This window comes from Salvia hispanica, chromosome 5, assembly GCF_023119035.1.
Source record: "Salvia hispanica cultivar TCC Black 2014 chromosome 5, UniMelb_Shisp_WGS_1.0, whole genome shotgun sequence".
Lineage (NCBI taxonomy): Eukaryota > Viridiplantae > Streptophyta > Magnoliopsida > Lamiales > Lamiaceae > Salvia > Salvia hispanica.
The window spans coordinates 35,241,066-35,251,502 of record NC_062969.1 but is presented as its reverse complement, the minus strand read 5'-3'; the positions used below and the strand labels follow the sequence as shown (position 1 = coordinate 35,251,502).

The following is a 10,437-nucleotide window of genomic DNA, read 5'->3' as shown; positions in this document are numbered from 1 at the left end:
ATACTTATCTAACTAAAGAAATTGAAATATATGCCTTTTGTGAAATAATTTCATACGTAAATTAGTACTTCCTCCGTCCCATAAGAATATGCACATTAGATTGGGTATGTATTTTAATGCATAATTAATAAAGTAAGAGAGAGGTAGAAAGAAGAAGTAATTAAAGTATTGTTAGTGGAGAATGGGTCCCACCACATTAGAGATAAAAGAGTTTCTAAAATTAAAAAAGTACATATTCTTGTGGGACGGACTAAAATAGAAATAATGTACTCCCTTTGTCCCATTAGAAATGAAACGTTTTCCTTTTTGGTTTGTCCCATTAAAAATGAAACGTTTCTAAAAATGGAAACAATACGCTCTCTACATTTTCCTCTCTCTTACTTTACTCTCTCTTCATTAACTCACAAAACAACACTACATAAAATCCTGTGCCGAAAAGCAAATATTACATATTTAATGGGACGAAGGGAGTATATTTTTATAGGACGGTACAGAGGGAGAATCATTTTATTGAAAAGCAAAAAAAAAAAAATGATTATTCTACTTTTATAATAGTAGAGCTACTTACTAATTTTGACTTTATTGATAAAAAAAAGTTGACTTCATTATACATGAATAGTGCAAAGCTTATGGAGATACTCTTGTCATCCCATTCCATGTTACTCGAGTCATTTCTTTTTGCACCAATTTTGAAAAAATGATAATAACAAATAGTTAAAGTAGAGAGAGGAGAGTAAAGTAAGAGAAAAAATAATGTAGAAGAGACTCTTCTCTTTTGTATTCTCTATCTTACTTTGCTCTCTCTCTACTTTAATTATTTATTACGCCCTCCGTCAGCGAATAGGAGTTCTGTTTTTCCATTTTAGTCCGCCTGCGAATAGGAGTCCCAGTTAACTTTTACTATAAATGGTAATAGGGTCTCACATTCCAATAACTCATTCCGCTTACATTTCATTTAAAACTAATACTCCCTCCGTCCATGAAAAAAAATAGGACACATTGTGAATGTCAATGGTTTTAACGTGGAATTGGTAAAGTAAGAGAGAAGTAGTGTTAGTGGAATGTAAGGTCCATATTATTAATAAGAGAGGAGGGAAAAAAGTAAGAGAGAAGTAGTGTTAGTGGAAAGTGGGGTCAATATTATTAGTAAGAGAGGAGGAAAAAAGTAAGAAAGAAGTTGAAAATTTTCCTTTTTTAGATGTGCTCTATTTTTTGTGGACAACCAAAAATGCCAAATGTGTTCTATTTTTGAGGACGGAGGGAGTATATATAAGTGAGACTCATATTCAACTAACTTTTTCCACCCATTTTTGTTAACATTTTTTAGAACCCGTGCCACCAAAAAATGAGACCTCTAATAGCGGACGGAGGGAGTAAAATTTTTTCAAACGAGTGCAAAAAAAGAAATGACTCAAATTAAAGGAACAGATGGAGTATATATTAATAAAAAAAAACTTGTACCGTACTACCTATGTAACAGCCCGCCTTCCTAGGGTACAATAAATGCGGCGGCTGCTACCCAAACGGACTCTAAAGAAGTAATCACAAGCTAGGGTCTCATTTAAAGAGTGTTGACCAAAGTATTTAAATTAAACATCAGAGCATTTAAATCAACAACTTAACCTAGAAGCTTAAATAAGAAAGAGAAAGGGGTATCTTAAGTGACGATCGAAATCTCAAGAGTACGACATAATATCCAAGATAAAAATCACAAGAAAAGGGCTAAGGCCTCAAATCGAAGGCAAGATGCAAATATCCCAAAAATAAATCCTAAAGTGTATCAAAATTCAGCGGAAGACGACCAAGAGAAAAAGAGCAGCTATGTATGAAGACACAACTACACTTGAAGTTCATAACAACCATCTTAATTAATTATCATGCTCAACACCCACCACCGCTCGTCATCGTTCAACCTGCACATAAGGAAAACACATGCAGGGCTGAGTATTTTGAAATACTCAGTGAGCTCATTGCCAAAACATTTTATAAGTTATGTCACCCTTACCAAGTGAACTCGAGTTTTAAGCAATTATAAGAGAATATCACGAGTATCACAAAATATATTTTCCATAGACTGGCCAATCAAAATAACTCCCCATTTTTCCTCAACAAAATCAACAATCACAATCATTCCATGGTGCGACGAAAGTGTGGCCACACTTTACACCCACGAGACCGGCCGACTAGTAAGGACGGCTCCCGATCCCCTCGTGTACACAGCCTGGTAGGGTTTGCGGCCCATACTCAGACCCGAATTCGTATAATCACATTCATAGCCCTATAGCCCAATGGAGCGAACTCACAAACTAGGCATCAGGCACACAATATCACAATAAAACAAACGTAGGCATGGCATAACAGTTAAACCACCCTTATAACACCAATCAATATTTTTGACAAAATAAAAGAGAGTTTTAAGAGTAAAGCCCACCTCGACTGCTTAGATTTCAAGTAGTTTCGCTTTTCCGTTATCCGGCTTCGCAACCAAAGTTTCACCTTTTAATCACATAGGCACATATCACAAATTAGGTTCAACACTACTCTTACTCATGCATGTCTCAATACTTTTCCCTTTTCCCATCGATTTATCTTATCATTACTAATCAATCAAGATCATGTTTATCACACAAGTTCCATTCGCATCTCCAAAAACTAGATCTAACATCAACATGTGTCACACAAGAATATTTAGCCATCAAACACACACTACACACACAATACACACACATACACGACACACACACACACACACACGCACGCCACACACACACGCCACACGCACATGTAACATATTCTCATATCCCTTTTATCCCACTTTCACTCAACCAAGATGCATGAGGGTTCAAGAAGACCGATTAATCGGTTAGAAAGAAGAGGAATCGAGTAGAATCAAGGAGATGGATATAAAAATACCTTAAGAGAAAAATGAATGGTAGAAATTAAGTATTAGACTTGGTTCTTCAAAATCCTCGGATCAAACTTCAATTCTTCACAAAGGATGGAGGATTATTGGAGTAAAGTAGAAGAAGATTGAGAGAGTAAGGAAAAGAGGGAGGGGGCGTGTAGTATGGGAGAGGGGCGAAAATATGGGGGCTAGGGTTAGGGGTTTTGGCTCTTATTTATAGAGTCCAATAAAATCTTTAGAATATTTGGTAAGATTTTATTCTCCGCAATTAAATAAGTAAATATTGTGAAGTAGGGAAGAAGAATTAACAAAAATAGATCCTAGGGCAAATCCCATAGTTTTCGAAAATTAGGCTTCTAAAATAGCCAAGACTTTATTTTGGTATATTTTACGGAGTAGAATAAAATATCACGGAGCAAAATAAAAATAAGAATTCTCCCAATTTGGAGTAAAAAGTGGCGTCTCCTATGCCCTTTAAATAAGGCATGGATTTTTAATATTGCCTAGAATGAGATAAGGCAAGATCTCTTGAAGTATGGAAAGATTTGGTAGAATATTTAAATTCTAGGTATGGGAGGAAATCAAATAAGGGATTAACTAAAATAAAATAAATTCCTTCCTTCCCAAAATAGGTGATTTTCGAAAATCACCAAGGCAACAAGGGGCTCGATTTTTATCTTTAAAAATAAGGGAATAATTGGGTCTTGTATTTAACTTGGATAAATATCCCAAGAATTAAATTAAATCCGGAAAAATAGAATTCTTTCTCCAAAAATTAAGGGGGGTTCGAAAATCATGAGAATTAGGTGGCTAGTATTTATGGAAATTTTCTCTAATATTCTCACTCACCCTTAAACAAATAATTCATCTCATAAATTAATAAGTCACATGCCACATCATTAAATAAGCAAGTTTGACTTTTCAAACTCCCAACGAAAACCCTAGACTCAACTCGACCATATCATCGCATGAAATAAATGCATTCTCGACTCCACGTCATCAATAATAAATTTTTAGGGCTCTAAAATTAGGGTTCTAAATTCCGAGATGTTACAACCTATGTCCTTTAAAAAGAGAAACTATTTTCATGCTAGTCTGTCCCTTAAAAATATAAACTTTCTAAACTTTCAATTTTAGGAATGGACCCCACAATCCATTAATATTACTTTCACTACTTTTTCTCTTACTCTCTCTTATTTTACTCATTTGTTTCCATTTTTCTTTTACTTTACCTATTATTCTCTCTTATTTTACTAATTGTGTATTATCTAATTTTTTAAAGACGGTGATACTGTTCTGCGTAGAAAAATAAAGGGTAAATGGCGTAGAACATGACCAAAAGACAAAGACTTATATCTCATATCAGAGAAACATCACAAAACATTGTGGAATCCCCTTATTAAAGGATACCACGAAGCCGTTTTTTCGGTATAATCTTTTCCATTTTATGGGCCCAACTTTAAGCAAAGGTCATTATGAAATTGGAGTATTAATTTTATATAAAAAATTATTTAATTGAACTAATAAGAAAATTGGTTGAATTAGTTTAACTCACGCCAGTTCACAGTCGATTTAGCTCTCCTTTTTTTGTTTAAAAACGATTCAAAAATAACTAATTTTGTTGTGCACGTTGGGGTTTTTGGTCATGCACAGCTGTGAACGTATGCTGGAGTATATGATGGACCTGCAGGGGTTCATGGAAAGCTTATCGTGGAGGTGCAACGCATGTGACCAAGATTTGAGCTAGGATTGCAGTTATAACTAACTCGGTGTAGCCCTCATACACCCGAGCTGCGCACCCCGGAATTTCGTTCCTTTCCTTCGGGATAAATCGGATTTATTAGCTTAATTAATTTCATTTAGAAGATGTGTAATCGTACATTTCCTCGTTGTAATTCGACTTTGGAGTAATTTAAGTACTTTCGTTGGAAGAAATAAAGTGCAAGGAAATTTACATTTCAAGGATAAAAGTAAATGTCATACTTTTATTAGATAAGTACTTGGAGGAATTTAAATACAAGTAGTACATGTTTACATATGTGAGAGTGACAACACACACATCTATTCTACACCACTTATCCTACTACACTAGTCAACAAGTTTGGAAGCTAGCTATTTTGGTGATGGAGCCAAAGGATCTCTAGAGGAGCATCTTCTTTCTTTCTCCCTCACTCTCTTTCTCGATTAGGGAGCAACCACAAGACTCCAAAGCTCCAGCCATGTACCTGCAAATTAGCACAAAAATGGGGTTAGAAGATGACTCACAAATAACAAGGAAGGGAGGCACAAGGTCAAACAGGCAAGTGGAGTAGTAGACGAAAATAGTGCAATTAGGAGGCTGCCATTTAGAGCATGAAGTCAGCCTATTTTTGTCACATTCTCAACTAGCATCAAAGAGGAACCAAGACAAGAGAGCATAGTAGAATGAGCCTCTACACAAGCCCAATATAGACATGAGCAAGATTCTTGTTTTCCCATCGATCAAAGCTGAGGAAACAGCCAAGAGAGACAACCATACATACACCAAAATAGTAAGGATAGCATGAACATCAAGCTCAAAAGTAGTGGAGCTGGCAGCCCCAAAATAGGAGCCTTTGCCTCCAAGTCTCAAGCACAAACAGCCAAGAATAGAGCACTATATAAGCAGCCTCATCTCTCTTCTCCTCCCCACAAAATCAACACCCCAAACTCACATAAAGTCAAGAAATACAACAAGGAAGGGAGGAGGAGCAAGGAGGAGATTCTGTGGCAGGACATCGGTCCCCATCCGAGTGAGGTAACAACCTCAACACCCAATAACCCTTGGCATCATGTAGAGCTAGTACAGTAGATAACCAAGAACAAGAACTTAGAATTATAGAAGATCACAGAAAGAAACTTAGGAATGGAACTCATAACAATAAGAGTTATTCCAGTAGGTACACTCCTTCTCAAATCACAAATCCCTCTCAAATGCAATTAGACTCCCCTCATCAGTTGATAAATCAGCAATAACAATCTGCCAAGAACATAAAGCTTTAAAGGACCATGCTTTGAAAGGGGAAGGGGGAAGGAGGACTTAGCTTTAGTTGGGCGGAGCTGCCCGGCGACGGACGAGCTCCGGGAGGCCCGGCTGAGCAGAGACGCTGCCGGGGCAGCAGAGTAAGGCAGCGGCTGGTGTCGGCGCCGTCGAGGGAAGGTCGAGAGAGGGCTGGAGTCGCTGCCTCTTGGAGGGTTCGACGGCGAGAACCGATGCAGAGCGCTGGCAGCAGCGGCAGAGAGACACCGGCGGTGATAGCCGGTGGAGGACGAGACGTCGACGGCGATTTCACCGGAGGAGGCATGAGAGAGAGGGAGAGATGCGCAGCTCCTCAGTTCTATTAGGGATTTCTTTTGGAAAGGGAATTGGGGGAAATTCACAATGGAGAAGGGAGTAGTATAAGTGGGTACTTCCTTTTCTTTATTGGGCCTCAGTACTTGGAGAAATTAAAACAATGGGCTGATGTGTTAATAAAGGAAGTTGGGTTGGAAATTGTTTGTTGGGCTAAGTCCAACTTAATTGGAGTAGTAGAATGCCTCATTTAATTAAAGCTTGGGCCTACATGAATTATATGGAGTATTGCTACTTAGTTATTTTGACTAGTCTCATTTAATTAAGTGAGTGCAGTGGGCTTTGGACCAAGATTTAAATTATGAGAAGTTGGAATTATTTAAGAATTGAGATGGAGCTCAATTAATTAATTTTTGAATAATTTACTAAGTTTTCGAAGATGAAAAATTTTGAGTTGAAGCCCGAAAAGTCGATGAATAAATTCCGAATAATTTATTTAGATTCCGAGAAGAAGGAAAGTAGTAAAGTGGGAGACGCAAAAGTCGACCGGCGTCGCCCCGTGACGCCATGGGCGGCCTTAAGAAAAATTCGAAGAAAAGGATTTTAGAAGAGACTTTCCGAGAATTCCTATTCTTGTAAATAAGGGCCGAGTATCTGTTTAGAGAAAATAGAATTTCTCCAAAGTTAATAAAGAGAATAAATAAACTCTGCAGAGTAGTAAAGCCGAGGTAGGATTAAGAAAAATCCTATAAGACGAGACTGAGATATAGGTGCTATCCAATAGGATGCATGCATTCTTTCTAAAGAGAAATAATTCAAGTATTAATTAGCGTGCTACGCTATTTATTTTCAAGGGATAAATTGCCCAAGGGCGAGTGAGGCCGAAGCGAGTATTTGAGTTGAGACATAAGCATATCAGGTGGGCTTTCTTTTAATATCCAGCACTATAGTGTGGATATAAAGCAAATACTTTTGAAGTTATGAAAAATCATTTTTTTGTTTTGAGGCCTATCTGTTGGGGCTGTAGCCTGCAGGGTTTTGGCGATGCCAAACCTAGTTTAACGAATTCGGTTCCCAATAGGACCACAAATCCTGTTCGGAATAATGTGCATGAGAGCCGTGAGCCATCAGCGGTTGGCCGGCGATGCGTCCACTGAAGGTGGCCACCTTCATGGTACACGATTCACAGATATGGTAGAAATTTTGAAAGAACTTAGTCTGATCAGACGAACTTTTAAGATCACAAAGAATTTAGTATGCTCGGGCCTTTTAAGAAAAACCCCGTGTGATACTGTGGATGGATGACAACTATATATTGTATGTTTTGTTTTCGGCATGTGTCCACTGAGTACTCCTGTACTCAGCCCTGCATGTATTTATAAATATGCAGGTTGAACGTCAAGAAGATGGAGAAATGATCGGAGTCGATACTACTAAATAATACAGTGGATCTTTTCACGATTCGTGTCTTCATACACGAAGTCGTCTAGTATGGACTTATTCCGCTGCTCTTTTGTGAAGTGAGACATCTTAGAATCTCACCTTCGAACTCTGATTTATTGATGTAATATTTATTCTAAGCTCGAAGACCATGTAATGGTACATTTGGCTTCTATTCTATGATATGAATTGACTTGGCCTTTGGGCATATTCTCAAGTTCTTTCCCCTTTCTTTCCCCATTTCTTTAATCTCTCTCATTAGTCGCGGTTTACCCGCTTTCGCTATGCTTAGCAAAGTGCGGTCGTGACACGAGCCTTAACTTTGTATAAAGAGTTAGTTTTGTAGCTCAAGTAGTAGTTAGTCTGTTGTATCTTCTCCTTCAACATTGTAGTGTCGAAATCATTAAATGAAGAAGAAGCTCTTCCCCCACTCTCCTCTCCCTCGCTTACTCTCAAAATCAAACAATAATCTTAGATCTTTAACAATTGGCAACGTCAGGTGGGAATTCCGATCAATCCACATATTGAGATCATGGCTGCGCGGCTCGAAGCTGAAAAATTCACCGGAAAGAATGACTACGGTCTTTGGAAGATGAAGATGCGTGCGGTTCTTGTGAAACAAGGTTTAGCTGCGGTTTTACTGAGGGAGATTCAATCGGAGACTACAGCTGCAGGTATTTTGAAAAGACTTGATGAAGTCTATTTGGCATAATCCTTGGCCAATCGCCTCTATATGAAGAGAAGGCTTTATTCGTATAGTTTTGTCGAAGATAAATCTATTTCAGAGCAATTGGAGGACTTCACCAAATCTATAGACGATCTTGAAGTTGTGGGTGTCAAAATAAGCGATGAAGACAAGGCAATCTTGGTTCTTAATGCTCTCAATCCTATATGGGAGGGATAAGGCGATTACCTTGGCTGAGGTACATGTAGCTTTGATGGCCAAGGAGTTGCAAAAGAGTGGAGCAAAGAAATCTGATCTTCTGCCTGAGTCTCTGAATATTAAAAAGTTCAGCAAGAAGAAGTTCAAAAAGAAATTTGAAGATGCAAAACCTAAGGTCTCTACATCAAAAGAAACACGTTCTTGTCATTATTGCAAAAAGCCATGGCACCTAAAGAAAGAATGATATGCTTGGAAAAGAAAGCAAGCTGCAGAGGGCAGTTCACACGCTAATGTCATTAGTGGTGAGGCAGATGAGGTCCATGAAGTAATGAATGATGAGGATTTCAAAGAATACTCAAGTAAAAATGATTGCTCGAAGGAATGGAAGTCTCTATTATCTTCAGGCAGATGTTGTTCTTGGAGAGTCACACTCTGTTGCTAAGCAGTGTTTGAAGTAGTGGCATCACAGATTGAGGCACCCAGCAGAAGGTAGCCTCAAGGCTTTGATCAAGCTTGAACTCATTGATGTTGGGCATGAAGAGAAACTGGATCCTTGTGAAGATTGCTTTCTGGGAAAGTCAAAGAAACTCAACTTCCCTACAGGTAAACATACCTCAACATCCCCTTTAGATTATGTACATTCAGACTTGTGGGGACCCTCTCCAGTCAAGAGCCTAGGTGGAGGGAAGTAATATGTCTATTATAGATGATTGGTACGGAAAAGTGTGGGTGTATATCTTGAAGGAGAAATCTGAGGCATTCAAGACATTTAAGATCTGGTGTAAGGAGGTTGAGAAAGAAAAGGGATGTTCTCCAAAGGTCTTGAGGATTGACAATGGCTTAGAATACTTGTCTAAGGAGTTTGGTGAATTCTGTAGAGAGAGTGGCATCAAAAGGCATAAGACTGTGCTTGCAAATCCACAACAAAATAGAGTTGCAGAGCGTATGAATAGAACATTGCTTGAAAGAGTTAGATGTCTACTTTCTTCATCTGGTGCTAAGAAGCATTTTTGGGCAGAGGCTGTCTCTACTGCTGCCTACATGATAAATAAGTGTCCAGCCTCTGGAATAGGTGGAGCAATACCTGATGAGAGGTGGTATGGGAGGAAGTCAGATTATGTAATCCTCAGACCTTTTGGCTGCAAAGCATTTGCACACCAGAAGCAAGGGAAGCTAAATGCAAGGGCTGTGTAGTGTGTGATGATGGGGTATCAGAGAGGAGTTAAAGGGTATAGGCTCTGGAGCATAGAGCCAAATAATCAGAAAATATTGATTAGTAGAGATGTTGTTTTCATTGAAGACAAAATGCCTTTTCTTGAAAAAATGGCAGACTCCATTTCTGATGTTGGGGATAGTGCAGATGATTATCACTTTGAGGTGGAGGAAAATACACATGATGCTGATGCTGAGGATGTTCAAAGTGAAATCCCTAATATCCATGGAGCTGGTGATGTTCAAGGAGTAGGAGATTCTGATGATCTTGCAACATATCAGCTGGCCAAAGATAGGGTGAGGAGGCAGAATGTGAGGCCACCAGCAAGATATAGAGACACTGAAATGTTATTCTTTGCTCTTCATGTTGCAGAGCAGATAGAGCTTGATGAGCCCCAATCCTATGCAGAGGCTATTGCTGGTGCTGAGTCCAAACAATGGATTCAAGCAATGAAAGAGGAAATTGATTCTTTGATCAAGAATAAGACCTGGATTTTGGTGGATAAAGCCAAGTTCAGGAAATTGATTGGATGTAAATGGGTGTTTAAGAAAAAGATTGAGCCTGCACAGTTAGAGAATGTAAGGTTCAAGACAAGGCTAGTAGCAAAGGGATTAAATCAAGAGGAAGGAATTGACTTCAATGAAGTATTCTCTCCAGTAGTTAAACACAATTCCATCAGAATTCTC

General features: G+C 38.5%; 1 long non-coding RNA gene across 1 annotated transcript; it reads left to right on the top strand.

Annotated features, from left to right (window-relative positions):
• Positions 1-6,850: 6,850 nt before the first annotated feature.
• On the top strand, positions 6,851-7,857 carry LOC125190771. Its single transcript, XR_007170960.1, has 2 exons — positions 6,851-7,134; positions 7,606-7,857. It is a non-coding gene; the product is annotated as an uncharacterized LOC125190771 (long non-coding RNA).
• The last annotated feature ends 2,580 nt before the right edge of the window (positions 7,858-10,437 follow it).